This window comes from Belonocnema kinseyi, chromosome 6, assembly GCF_010883055.1.
Source record: "Belonocnema kinseyi isolate 2016_QV_RU_SX_M_011 chromosome 6, B_treatae_v1, whole genome shotgun sequence".
In the NCBI taxonomy this organism is placed as follows: Eukaryota; Metazoa; Arthropoda; class Insecta; order Hymenoptera; family Cynipidae; genus Belonocnema; species Belonocnema kinseyi.
The window spans coordinates 87,337,509-87,352,505 of record NC_046662.1 but is presented as its reverse complement, the minus strand read 5'-3'; the positions used below and the strand labels follow the sequence as shown (position 1 = coordinate 87,352,505).

Here is a 14,997-nt window from a genome sequence, read left to right as displayed (position 1 = left end):
GGACAGCCAAATAAATCCTTAGGTACAATTTTTTTGGAAAAGTTTAAGGTGATTCTTAAAGTAACTTGAAACGAGGAATCCAGTGGTGATCTTAGTTTTGATTTTAACCATAACCTTCATGGTTATTCCAAGGTCACCTTGGTTTTTCAAATGGAATAGCCCATTTTTGACATTGACAATCGAAAAAGCGGAAAATTTTACGTTAAAAAGTGTAGTCAGGTCATAGGTACGGTGTGGCCTTAATGGACGTATCAAGGTAATTCAAACTTCAATATGGTCTGAACATTTTATGCAAGCTAGCTTGTGAAAATCATAATCTTACCCTACTTACTTATTTAAACAATGTACATTGAATAGTGACCATTGAGTGACCTTGATTATGGCCATCAAGGTCATATCAAGGGCGCTCTTTGTTTTTTTAATTGAAATGACTCTGACATCGGAAATTGAAAGAACGGGAAATTTTACTTCAAAAAGTGTAGACAGGTCAAATTTTTCGCTCTTTTGATTGACAATGTCATAAAAGATCGTTTAAATTAAAAAACAAAGGTAACCTTGAGATGACTTTGGTGGTCATGGTCAAGGTCACTCGATAGTCAATATGCACATTGTTCAAGTAAGCAATTGAGTGAGTGTGGTAAGAGGAGATTTTCCACAAATTTGCGAAAAAATGTTCAGACCATATTTAAGTTTGAATGAGCTTGATACGTCCATCAAGGCCACACCTTACCTATGACTTAACTAGACTTTTTAACGTGAAATTCTCCGCTCTTTCGATTGCCAATATCAAAAATGGGCCATTTCCCTTAAAAACACAAAGGTGACCTTTAAATTACCATGAAGATCATTGTCAAGGTCAAAACTAAGATCACCACTGGATTCCTCGTTGAAAGTTACTTCAATAATGACCTCAACTTTTTCCACAAAAATTGTACCTAAGGACTTATTTATCTTATTTGGCTGTATATTTTTTACTAATATACTAGCATACCACTTTGTGACATGACCTGAAATCAGCGGTATCTGAGTGGATCATTTGAAAAAGATCCGATCTTTTGAAACGACCGAAAATCAAGTGAAATGAGCAAAAATCACTCAAACTATTCCTAAATCGTGAGCGAGTTAGTAGGAGTCATCGAGAGATTGTGAGCAATCACGAGCAGTCAAGCGCGCAATCAAGAGATCAGTCAGTGTAGTCAGTGCATTCAGCGTGCGACCCTTTGCTTATCGTTTAAAAACTTATCGATAATTCGAATTTCTCGATAATTCGAAGAAAATGGTATGCCCCGCCATGATGATAACCTCTATAATTCCAAGTCCACCTTGAGTAAGTACAACTGCGATGAACTCATATTTATAATTTAGACGGTTGCATGTGATTGGTCCGTTGCGAGTGGTGGGAGTTGGCGTGTGTGACAAGGATGGAGCTGCTAAAATAAATGAAGATTGTGTGCTCGTGTAGTTCAATATTGATAGGACTTAGATCTTAACAATTTCCAGAGTATGGAGAAGATCAAGTATACAACATCATCATTGAGTGAGAAAGTAAAATCCATTCGATGTGTCGAGAAAGGAGTTAAAAGGAAGAAGGACATTTCTGCTGATTTCGGGATTTCTGACAAATATCTGACATCCATCATCAAGAACAAGTAGAAGATTTTGACTGCTTCTGAAAATTTTTGTTTCCAACCGGATCGGAAACGCTTGAAGACATCTCATTTTCTATTGTTGGAAACATCGATGGTGGAATGGAAGAAATCTGCTGGGAACCAAAATATTCCCTTATCTGGTCCTATAGTGCAAGAAAAAGCTGAATTCTTTGTAGCTCACTTAGGATACAAAGACTTCAAGGCTAGATCTGGGTGGTTAGAAAAGTTTAAGAATAGGAATGGAATCATCTATAGGGCATTGAATGGCGAAAGTGCTTCTGTTTCGGAAAAAGACTGAGAAAAGTTTCTCACCGACATTTTTCCTAGCTTGTTAGAAGTGTATGCAATAGACGATATCTTCAATGCAGATGAAATAGGTATTTTTTTCAAATGTTTACCAGATGAAACTCTGACATTTAAGGGTGATGCTTGTCATGGTGGTAAGAAAAGCAAAGATCGTGTTACTGCCATGGTCTGCGCTAATAGATCTGGTAAAGAAAAACTGGAGTTGCTGGTAATAGGCCAATATAAGAATCCACGATATTTTAAGAAAGTCAAGTCTTCACCAGTGCTTTGCGAGAGCAATAAAAAACCTTGAATGACCAGTCGAGTATATGAAGACTGGTTTCATAAAACTGAGCGCAAGTTTCAAAGAGAAAGTCAGAAAGTTCTCCTACTTGTGGATAATTGTCCGGCTCATCCGAAAGTCTTAATTCAAAATTCAAAAGCCATAAAGGTGGTTTACTTACCACCATATTTAACTGCAAAATATATTGTCTCTGAGCTATTACGCGACATCCATCAATAATGTGCTCGATGGATTCGTTGGTATCTTCACGTAATCGGCCCCGGTCAACCATGTCTTGATGTAACACGTGTTTGCGATAATTCTTGGTGCTGACAACCTTGTCCTGTATTGCAATGACGAATCCTTCCATATCTGGATGCAGAACATTCTATCTTAGCCAAATATTAGATGCCCCATTATCCACTTCATTCTGATCTAACATGTTGGGGTGCTGGCCATGGATGGCTTTCTGCCTCCATTGTATTTCTAATTCCTCCATGGTTTCTGCCCTGATATTCAAGGCCCCATCTGAGGACAAATTTAAAGGCGTGTAGTCAATATCCACTTGACAGATGGAACTGTAAAGCGCAACATTTCGTTTGCTGTTAAAATAGTCTCGCGACTGTATAACTTGTGACTCACACAGTTTTTGGACATCTACGATGCCCCTACTCCCTAAATGTCGTAGTAGAACTACCCTTTTAATCGCTCAGTTTCTGTGGTGCATTCAGTGCTTCGTTATTTCTACGCGAACAATTCTGTTTAACTTCTCAACGTCGGTGTTAGACCATCTTATGAACCCGAAGGAGTACGTGAGGACAGGGATGGCAAATGTGTTGATTGACCTGATTTTGTTTGCTGAGTTGAGAAAACTCTTCATAATTAGTCTGAGTCTCGTAGTGAAGGCTCTTAACTATCGTATGTTGAATACCCTTAGATTCAAGAATACCCAGATCTTTATATGATTCGCCTGCAGCCATTGCCTCGATATCATTTTCGAACTCGTTCTCTAACTCTACATTACTAAGTTCCCCTCTGATGAAATGCACTGTTCTACATGAGACATGCTGTTTAGTGTTTTGCTCAATGGATTCAACGCTAAACAGAACCATAGTGCGCTGAAGGAGTCTCCTTGAAATATACCCGTTGTAAAGCGTATTGATCTAGTTATCCTTGGTTGTCCATGATCAAAATACTTGATTCTTGTACACCAGAGTCTCATCGCATGGCTTAGAAAGTCAATAATGCGTGGGCAGATTTTGTAAAGTTTTAAGACTTCAAGCAAATAGTCATGTGGCACGGAAGGAAACGCTTGGTTGTAGTCAATGTATGCCATGTGTAAGTTCCTTTGATGCTTCCGAGCTTGAGTCATGGCAACAGCAACTATAGTGACTAGATCTTTACAGCCTCGCGAGTTTTTACAATATCCTTTTCGTTCTTCTGTAAGAATTTCATCCTCGTCGCAATGAGAATATACCTTATCTGCAATGATAGCTGTAAGAAATTTATAAATTGTTGGAAGACAGGCTATTGGTCGAAAGTCAGATGGATTTTGAGCGTCTGATTTTTTTGGTGACATATATTGGAGCATAAAGCCTGGCATCAGATCTGGGTGTTCAATGATCTTCTGAAAACACCTTGCCAACGAAAGATGCACACTCGTCAGGTACTTGTACCAGAAGTTGTGCACCATGTACGGACCTGGAGCTTTCCAATTACTTGCCCTTTTCAAGACCGCTGAAATATCTAAGCTTATTAATTATTTTATTTATTAATTATTAATTATCATTAATTCTGTGTTGTTTAATGTTTATGCTTATAAATAATAATTTTGCCTTTCAGGAATAGACAGAGAAGAATCGTTACAAATAATAATTAGTTCAAGTTTTATTTTAAGTATAGAATACTTGGCAGACGAAGAGCATATTTTAGAACTAGACAGATCACCCACTCGTTTATATAGACATTTTCGTGAGATGTAATAATTAATGTCTTTATTTAGTTAATCACTTTACTGATCCGAAAAGATCGGACTACGATCAGTCGCCATTCACTGCTGCTCGCACACTGTTTTTCTCAAGCGACAAGGCTATCATCAGACACTCAAACTGAGAAATCACGTGACTTCAAATATTTGTTTAAATAATAAGAAAAATAAAAATAGCTTTGAAATAGGCGATGTCGATAAATTGAATAATTTTCAATCGCAGAAAATCTCATAAAGACGCAACATCACTGCTTTAAACATACCTCCCGTCTCGTGAGTGGTAACAGCACGATGAAAAAAAAAACAATAAGTGTTTAATCCAGTATTTATCAACAACGCAAAAGCTGCCCGCCGTAAAAAAACAGTATAAATTTATCAAAAATTGAATAGCCTTAGCCGCACGCCATGATCGACTAAGTTTACAGAATCATTTCTTATAAATCTAATTCTTAATAGTTGTTCAGATTTCGCTCATTTCGTTCGTTCCTACTGGTAACAGGCAAATTTTCGTAATCGGACGTTCATATTCCGAACTGGCAGTTTTTTACGCGAACAGAACATACTAAATCGTCCTTTCACTTGTAGCATTTAACTATGCGACCTAACAACCATTTATAAGGCGGTTACGAATCATGTTTCAAGAGAAAGATATCACCGACCACAAGATTTAGCTCTTTGCTGAACTATTTGCAGCGTTTTTGTGAAAATTTTAAATAATCAACAGCCCATCTTCTCCAGTAAATATCTGAAATTTTTTGTACTAACTGCTATCGATTTAATCGATTTTCTGAAGTAAATTACAATGAGGGTTCTGGAATGCTGATCAAAGGGGCTCCAATCAGAAAATGTCTAGGTGTAAGATAGGAAAAATCTTCAGGATCATTTGAAATAGAGGCAATAGGACGGGAATTGAGGCAAGCTTCTATACGAGTAAGAAGAGTATAAAACTCTTCGTATGTAAGAGTATGTGCACCTACAATTCTTTTCAGATGGTGTTTAAAACTCTTAACTCCAGCCTCTTATAAACCCTCAAAATGAGGAGCGGAAGGAGGTATGAAATGCCAAGAAGTGCCTTGAATTGCGAACTCATTATGTAAATTGGCATTCAGTCTAAGATTTAAAAGAAAGTTTTTTAATTCCCGGTCAGCACCGTGAAATGTCGTACCATTATCACTGTACAAGTGTACAGGTCTTCCTCGCCTTGAAGAAAATCTCTGAAAGGCGGCGAGAAAAGCGGCAGATGAATAATCAGAAACGAGTTCTAAATGGACAGCTCGCTTACAACAACAGACGAAAAGCGCAATGTAAGTTTTGTAACTATTTCTGCCACGATCAGAAGCAAAGCGAACATTTGATGGGCCTGCATAATCCACACCAGAATGTGTGAATGGACGATGTGGGGTTACTCTAAATTTATGTAAGTCCCCAATAAGTTTTTGAGACAAAGCCGCTCTCTCACGTGCGCACTCCAGGCAACCTTTGATCAGTCGTTTAACCAAAGGACGAGAGGACGCGGCAAAATGATAGGATGTTTCTCATCAAAACTGATAGGAGCATGCCATAGTCTTTCACCTAACCTTAAGAGATTGTTGGAATCCAAAAATGGATTCAAACTTTTTAATAGCGAGTTCTTTGGAACCACTCTATCTTCTTCGTTCAAAGCTTTTATCTCATTAGAAAAGGAATTTGCTTGGACAAATTTAATCCAAAATATAACAGCTTGTTGGATTTCAATTGCATTAAGAGACATGGTTGAAGATTTAGGTTTAGGCCTATTAAGTTTTGAGTATTTGTACACAAAGGCATCAATACACCGATTACAATAGGCAGTTACGCGAAGCAATCTTGGCCAAGAGGACAATTTAAGCATCAAATTAAATGGACTTTTAATCACACTTAAAACATGATGACTCTCTAGTGGTCTCTGTTCTAAATTTGATTGCGCGGGGGCTGCGTGGCGATCTTCAGGCCATTTTGAGGAGTGTATAGTTAACCAAGGTGGACCTTGCCACCATAAGGAATGCCTTATCAATTTTTGGGCGTGAGTCCCCGTGTAGCGCAGTCGGCTGCATTATCTTTAGTTAACTTTATCTGCGCGAGGTACCAGCTCATGAATTAGGGAAACTCTATTGGCAACAAACACAGGCCAATTAGTAGGCAAACATGAGCTTGTTTTAAATCTTCACTAAGAATTCTTATGTAAACGGAAGCTAAATAAGCTTTTGACGAAGCGTCAGAAAAGCCATGAAGCTCGAATTCAGATTTTGTCTGCAGTTGTCGTGTCCATCTGTGGACTTTGAGTGTTTATAATTTTTCCAGAGAACCATGATAATTTAACCATTAAATTTTAAGATCATCAGGTAGTATCTCATCCTAGTCGAGTTTAAGCAGCCAAAGTTCTTGCATTAAAATTTTTGCCACTATTATGACTGGAGTTATCCAACCGATAGGATTATACAACTTCGCTATTAGTGAAAGAACAATCCGTTTTGTTGGATTTCAGGCTAAAGGAGAAGTCACTTTAAAAAGGAATGAATCAGACCCAGGATCTTAAAATAAACCTAGAACCTTCAGCTGAGCATCCTCCGCCAACGGAAATTCGATAGCACGTTCGTGTTCTCCCCAGTGACAATTTTCCAATAGTTCGGGTTCATTTGCGGCCCATTTTCGCAAATGGAAACCGCCAGTTTCTAATAACAGTGTTACTTGAGCTCGCGTCTGTTTAGCCTTAATTTGACTATCTGCACAAAACAAAACATCATCGACGTAAATATTATTTTCGAATATATTTTAGGCTAAAGTAAATCTATTTCCTTCATCATAAGCTAACTGCTTAATAACTTTGTTAGCCAAATAAGGGGCACAGGCAGTACTGTAAGTAACGGTTAAAAGATTATAAGCGACGAGCCTTTTATTAGGAGAAATCCAGACAATTCTTTGATAGTCGCAATCCCGAGGGTCAACTAGAATTTGTGTGAACATTTTTTCAATATCAGCTATATAAACAAAGCGATATGATCTCCAATTCATAATGATTGAAACCAAATCATTGAGAATCTTGGGACCGATGTGAAGATGAGAATTCAAGGAAGAATTATTGGAAGTTAAACTGGAAGCGTTGAAAACAACCCTCAACTTAGTAGTGGAACTACTTTCTCTTCAGGAAGGATGATGAGGCAAATACACAGTTTGTGGAAAACTATCCAATTCCTTTTCTTGAAGAAATTCCATGTGTCCAAGGATTTCATATTCTGATAAGAAATTAAAGTATTGTAACAATAATTCCGACTTCTCCGATAATCGAAGAATTACTTTATTCAAAACGATCTTAGCTATCTCCAGGGATGCACCTATTTTTATGGGAGGAACGTTTTTGAAAGGTAAGCGTATCATGTAACGTCCGTCTTTTGTTCGTTGGTAATTCGTGGCGAAATTCTTATCACAAAACATTTCGCAATCTGCTGAAATAGCCTGATGTGCTGTAACTGGAATGTTAATTTCTATTTTATTTGTGACTGAAACTGGCCCAGATAATATCCAACCAAAAACGGTACTTTGCGCAGTAAGAGAACCCAGTATACCCTGTTGCAGATCAGGAAGTAAACGTGAGCCATATTTATCGGCTCCTAAAATCAAATCAACTTGATAGGAGATAAAGGGATTTGGATCTGCTAAACCTAACTCTTTTAAATAATCTTCATTCCCCCGTTAGATCTTACAGGAGTAGTATATGATGTAAGGTGTAATAATACTAAAGCTTGGATGTGGTCTTTAGGATAGTTCTTTTCTGTAGGAATTAAATTAAATTCTGCTAACTTTCTTGAAGAGCCAATATTAACTCCTCCAACCTCATATACTACTGCTTTAACCTTTTTGTGGCGTGGACTTAATATTTTCATTGCTCTCTCGGTAATAAAACAACATTCAGATCCTTGGTCCAGCAAAATTCTAAATCTGTGACTTCTTCCATTTTCGGCTTGAAAGGAAATAACAGCTTTAGCGAATAAGGTTGAGCGCGCAAAATTTTGATGATTATTCAGAAAATGAAATGAAACTTTATCGTCTGCTTCTTTAAGCGCTACATGTTTCAACCCCACCTTCACGGTGGAATTGCCGGGATCATTTGATTGTGACGTGAGAGAATCTGAAACTGCCAATTGAGAATTAACCGATGCAGAGTTAGTTGGTGGTAAGGTGGGATTTGAATTATAATCATCTGAATTCAACAGGGAATTATGTCTCCTACCGCACTTGTAACATTTGAATCTACTAACACAATTATGTGGTCGATGTCCAAGCGTGAGACAATTATAATAACAATGATTATTTGTAGCAACTTCTCTACGCCTGTCCACAGGCAGAGCTTTGAATTGGTTGCATTTAAATAAAGAGTGATTATCCTTACGAAGAAGACACTTTGAGCTAGATGTGGCATTGTGACTCCTAACTCCCGATTGTTTTGAAGTCCTACTCTTTTCTTGAGAACTCGCAACAGGTTTTGAAGCCTTAATAGCCTCCAAAATACATATGCGAGTCTCCAAAAATAAGTCAAATTGCTGATAAGTGGGATAATCAGTGCTAGAAGCAACATGCATCTCCCATTTCTTGAGAGTACTTATATCAAACTTTTTAACCATTATAAAAACAAGTAAATCACTCCAATGTTCTGTTAAGCGTTTAAGATTTTTGAGAGCCGCCAATGACTCATTTGTTTTATCGCGTAAGTTTTTTAAGTCTTCCAGAATACTATTCGACACATTAGGAAGATTGATAAAGGCACGTAAATGAGTTGAGATTAAAGCTCTTTTGTTATCAAATTTGGTCTTTAGCGACTCCCAAGTGGAGATAAAGTTAACATCAGTTACCGAAAAATGTCTTAAAAAACCTTCAATAAATTTGGAAATTCTCCCATTCCTTGTAGTCTCTTGAAAACTCCGGTAAAGTGATTTGAGGAAGTTTAACAGGCAAGGCATCATGACGAATAATTTGAGACTGATTTAAACTTTCATTAGCCTTAATCTCAGGAGTAAGAAAGACCAACTGATTATATTAAAAATCTCGCGCATTGAGATAAGCATCTTCAATAGCAAGATACTTAGACTTTGTGAAATATTCCAATTTCTCACGCCCAGCCGACGTAGTTCCAGCTTTAATGTCCAGATGCAGGGTTTCACAACTCTTCTAGCGTTGTTCAAGAAGTTCTATCCGGGATTTGACAGTAGCCACTGTTAGATTGGCTTTTCCAATTTTCTTAAAATTAGTTTCAGTGCGTAGAATCGCCTGAGAAATCTCTGATAACTCAGAGAATAATAGGTCCATTTTAACAAAAGGGGTAATTCAAATTAACAATTGCTGATAATTCAGATAAAATCGAAAAATCTTAATTTGCAAACTAAAGAACTTATTTACTTTAGTTTTAAAGTACGCTGACAATGCGAGCAAATTTGAGTGTGCGAGAGCATAATTATGAATGAAGTGTCAATAAATCATCAATGAAATACTACGGTCTGAATTATTATTTTGTTCGCCAGAACGAGCCTCTCTCATTATGGGTAAATTAAAATTGTCATCTTACCACTGGAGAAGGTTAGTAATCGATGAAGTCTAAAATTAAATGTGTTGACAATCATCCAAATACCAGCTGGCAAATCTGTTATTTCTTTCTTCGGGTAAAGAAGAATGAAAGACCGTTTCAGTGAAGAATGACAGCATGAAAGAGTACAGTAGAGACTGTTTGAAGAAGAATGGCTGCCTTACAGTACGTACGAAGATGTTGTCACCAACTTATATCCTTGCTATGTGACCTCAAGTCGTCATATTTTCCACCTAGTTCCTGTGCTTTCACTTAATAAAATTTCTCACTTTCGTCTTTTCTGCATTAATTTTACACTTTTGAATGTTTTTTCACGATCTTCTATCCGGCTCGAAGGACCATTTTGTTTAATGTTTAATATTAATTATTAATAATTATTAATCATTAAGTAATATTAATTATATTAATTTTGCCAGATAAACAGAGAAGAATCGTTGCAAATAATAATAAGTTTAAGTTTTATTTTAAGTATAGAATGCTTGGCTGACTAAGACCATTTTTTCGAACCACACAGATCACTCGCTCGCTCGTTTATATATACATTTTTGTAAGATGTAATAATTAATGTCTTTATTCAGTTAATCACTTTACTGATCTGAAAGAATCGGAAAATAGGCGATGTCGATAAATTGAGTAATTTTCAATCGCAGAAAATCTCATAAAGACGAAACATCACAACTTTAAACAAGTTTTTTTATTAAACTTTTACTCGGGTAAACCCGGTTATACATCACAGCCATAGACTAAGTCAAGTGACTGATGAGATTAGAATGTTATAAGTTAATTCAAATAATGTAATACGATGGCTGAAACCTCCTGCGATGATGTTGTGGGTATACAATTACGAGCGGCCACGAGCGTTGGAAGTGACAACAGTTACCTCTGGTTTATTATTATTATTACACTATTAAGCCATTTCCCTTTGGGGGGTGGGCGTGACTCACTCAGTGGGGAAAGGAGTATGTTATGAAGAGATAAAAATTTTTTAATTGAACCAGAATTCTTTTGTTATTTATGTAAATAACACGTTCGTTCCGCAGCACTGCACCGGCCCAGGTTTGTGATCAATCTCCATAACAATCACCCCAAATGAAGACCATCACAAAGTCGTTATGTAAGGTTCCCCACTTGGGTTCATGAGCGTTCAAGGTCTTTTGATTCAGGTGTCATTCACTCTACTGATACTCTCTATATTAACTATTTGCCGTCATATTCTTCTGTTCTGACATCCTTCTCTAGCTTCTTTTACGTCCATGCATATTTTTATGCAGGCTCTCGTGTTTCGGTTGCTTCTTATGTCTCTTCTAACTAGGGTCTCATTCACACATTCTAACCATTCTTCCCGCGGTCTGCCCCTGGGCACACTACCACTTACTTCACCTTAATACACTTTTTTCGTTAGTCGTTTATTTGGCATTCTCTCGACATACCTGAACCATTTTAACCGATTTCTTTCCCATATGTCTATTAGCGTCTCTTCTGCACCAAATTCTTTGAGAATAATCTCGTTACTCACTTTGTCCATCAGAATTTTTCCGCATATTATGCGCATGAATCTCTTGTCAATTGCGTTAATTTTACTCTTATCTTTTTCTTGATAAGTCCATATCTCGCTACCGTATAGGAAAGTCGGTAAAAATATAGAATTATGTATTGCCATTTTAGCTTTATTTGATACATTTTTACTTCTGATAAGGGGCCCTGCTCTACCAATAACCTTTTTACCTTCGTTTATTCGCCTATCTAATTCCTCACCTATCTTCTCGTCCCTAGTAAATAAGCTACCATGGTATACGAACTTTTCAACTTGTTCCAGTATCTCATCATTTAATAAAATATTGCATAGTGTCTGCAAACGCTAACCCACGTACCCTTACTGTTCCGAAATCCACACCTTCTTCGTCGAAAAGAGCCATTCTTAAACAATTGCCCATAAATAATATAAATAACAATGAAAACATAACGCATCCTTGTATAAATCCTTGAATAATATCGAAACAGACACTCAATTTCCCATTTACCCTTACACTAGCTTTGCTACCCATATATATTGTTTGTATACCTTGTAGGAGCCACCCATTGACTCCATACTCTTTTAGGACTTCCCAATGTTCACTTCTATCTACACGGAAAAAAGTGGATAGTCAAAGTTGTATGATCAAAATTTAGAGAGCCAGAAAGTCTTTCTACATGGTCGAACGGTCCTTCCAAATTTTTTTTTGACATGATTAAAAAGACTCTTATTTTATCGCCAGTCTGACTTTTATAAGAACATCAGGCTCACCATCAGCGATAACCAAGGTATCCCTTTCGGCATGGTGAATACGCACATATTGTTTTCACTCGTGTCGATCATCCATGAAGGAGCAGATAAGCCATTGCGTATGGTAAATTGCTTGATTTTTGCGTGTCAATCATGCGCGTGAAAATTTAAAGGGTATCGCTAGTTTGCTATCATATAGAATTCGTAGAAAGCTTGGTGATTTCTGTTAAAAAAATGTTAGTTTCAAGTAGATGAATTTGATGGCATTTAAGCAAAACAAGATTAAATAGAGTTGTAACATGTAAAATTTACTTCTCCTTTGTTGATAGTTTCACTTTTTGGTAGAGAATCTTGTGTTAACTTGATATTTTTTTTTTTCAAATCATCTGTTTTTTTAGATAGATAAATGTTTATTTTTCGGCCTATTGGCCTTAAAAAATTGACTTGATTACACTTCCATTTTTTTACAAAATTTTCTTACAACTATTTCTTACAACATCTTTTTTGTTGAAGATTGATCTTTTTTTTTCTTAAAAATTCACTTTTTTCCAAAACATTTGACTTTCTACATTAAAAACTTTTATTTTATTTGAACAAATAAATGATTTAATGGTTTTATGCTACTTTATTATTTACATTGTTCTAGGGAATATTTATGGGGCAACTCAAAAAGCAGGAAAGCAGCTGGCAAGAGATTTCTTAATTTTAACTATTGTAGTTGCAGTATTTAACTTAATCTTGCATTAGTATTACTTTTTAGATTAAAGTTGATTATTATTATGTCATTATGTAAGGTTTTTAAATACTATGGGGAATATTTTATACTCTGTATCTGAATTCGTATGAAGTTGAACTAATTAAATAGTGCGATGACTTTGATCAATTTATGAATAGATTTCAATCTATACCAATCATCAGTGAAAAAAACTACTAATTCGTAGAAAAAGCGTTAACATTAAATTCATAAATAATTATTTTTTATTAATTACGTTTTTAACGATTTTTATACGCATTTATAAAGGACTTTCCACTATTTACATAGTAGAACCTCATGCCAGTTCAGATATAGAGAATCAAAATTTGTTTAAAAATAATTCAAAAATATATATTTGACTATCATCAATAGCTCTTTTCACCATCTCAGATTTTCGAATCGATCCTTTGTGATAACCGAATTTCCTTTGCTTACATATCTATATCGATACTTTGAAATAATCAAGTCGACCCTTAAAAATGATCGAATCGCCCATCCGAAATGAGTACGTGAAATATCTAAGATAATCGAATCGACCATTAAATACGAAATAGTAAAATGTCTGATAAAATCAAATCGACCATCCGAGATTTCCAAACCGACGCTTCAGAATGATCGGGTCAGCCAGCTTGAGATGACCGAGACGACGGTCTGAGGAAATCGAGTCGACTTTCTGAGATTGTCCATTTAAACCTCTTGTTTTTACTTTATAGAGATAGTCGCTTTAGCCATATTCAAGAGCTGTCCTATAGTCCACCCTGCAATATGAGCTGTTTGCGCGTTTATATTGCTAAACAGACCTTCCATTTTTCTCCGTGTACCTTGTCTAAAGCTTTTTCTAGGTCAGAAAAAGCACAGAAAACTTTTTTTCCTACTCTCAAACTTTTTTCTGTGATTTGCCTTAAGCTAAATATTTGATCCGTACATGACCTTCCTGGCAAAAACCCACTTTGCACTTCCCAAATCTTTTCTTCTGTAATTTTCATTACCCAACGAATAAGTATTTTTGAGTATATTTTACTAACGGTAGTTAATAAGATAATTCCTCAGTAATTATTGCAGTCGCTTTTATCTCCCTTCCTTTTGTATATTGGTACGATAATCGCTATTTTCGTGTTCTACATCGCAGCTGTGACGCCTTACGAGCTTCATCTCCGAGTTGTTCCCTAAAATAGTCTCTGTAAGCGTCTAGTATTCCGTCTGCATCATATAGCATTTCCCCATTACTATTCCTTATGTTGACAAATTCTGTACATTTATTTCAATTTATTTTTTTCTAAAGTAGTTTCTTGATTCCTTCAATGTCGTTTTGTATTTTCTTCTATTCTTCTGCTCTAATTTGATCTTTACTCTTCTTAATTAATCGTTTGAGTATTCTCTTTTTGTGTCTGTAATCAATTATATGTCTATTTCTTTTCTCGTCGCTAAGGCCTGCGATGTTCAAAGTTTTCCTGTACGCTTCTTTCTTTGAATTTTGGCAGCCTGAATTTCATCATTCCACCACGCATCACCAGACATTCTTCCTACAACTGCGGTACCACACACTTTGATCGCACACCTAACAATGATATCCCGGAACTTTCTTTATACGCACTTTATATCTTTTATTTTTATAAGCTCCTTCCATGTTGCCCTGCCTATCCTATCGATTATCTTATTTTGGAAATCTATTCGCACATCCGGTTTCTGTAGGTTCTCAATTTTTACTTGCGTTTGTTTTGTTTTCTTTTTTCTCTTTTTTTTTCATCCCCGCCTTTCAACACGCCTTTTTCTATGTCTCTACTTTCGCATCCCTTTTTCTTTGTCTCAGGTGCACATAAAATATGTAGTTACCTTACGACTATAGTTCCTCGCAATTCTTTGATCTTGCGATAATTTACCCTCCTAGCATTCCAAACATCCAGTCTCCATTGTTCCCCTAAAACATGACCTTTAGATTTACCGTGTGCATGCATTTTGTCAAATAAAGTTCCAGTTCTTTCCGAGGCTATTTTATAGTTTTTATTATTCATTTTTTAGATTATAAGCCCAACTACCACCTGTATGCAATAAGTTTATTTTCTTAGTCGAAATCATGACAAAGTTAAGTAGCAATTCTTCATATGGTTGAGATTGTAGTTATAACGTCCGTCCCACAAAAACTTCAGTTAATAAGCGTGGAGCGGGAGAGGGAGGGGGGGGGG

At 36.4% G+C, this 14,997-nt stretch overlaps 1 protein-coding gene across 1 annotated transcript in view; it reads left to right on the top strand.

The window, feature by feature from the left end:
• LOC117174433 overlaps positions 1-14,997 on the top strand; it is a 184,364-nt gene that overhangs the window by 26,966 nt on the left and 142,401 nt on the right. The window lies entirely within an intron of this gene.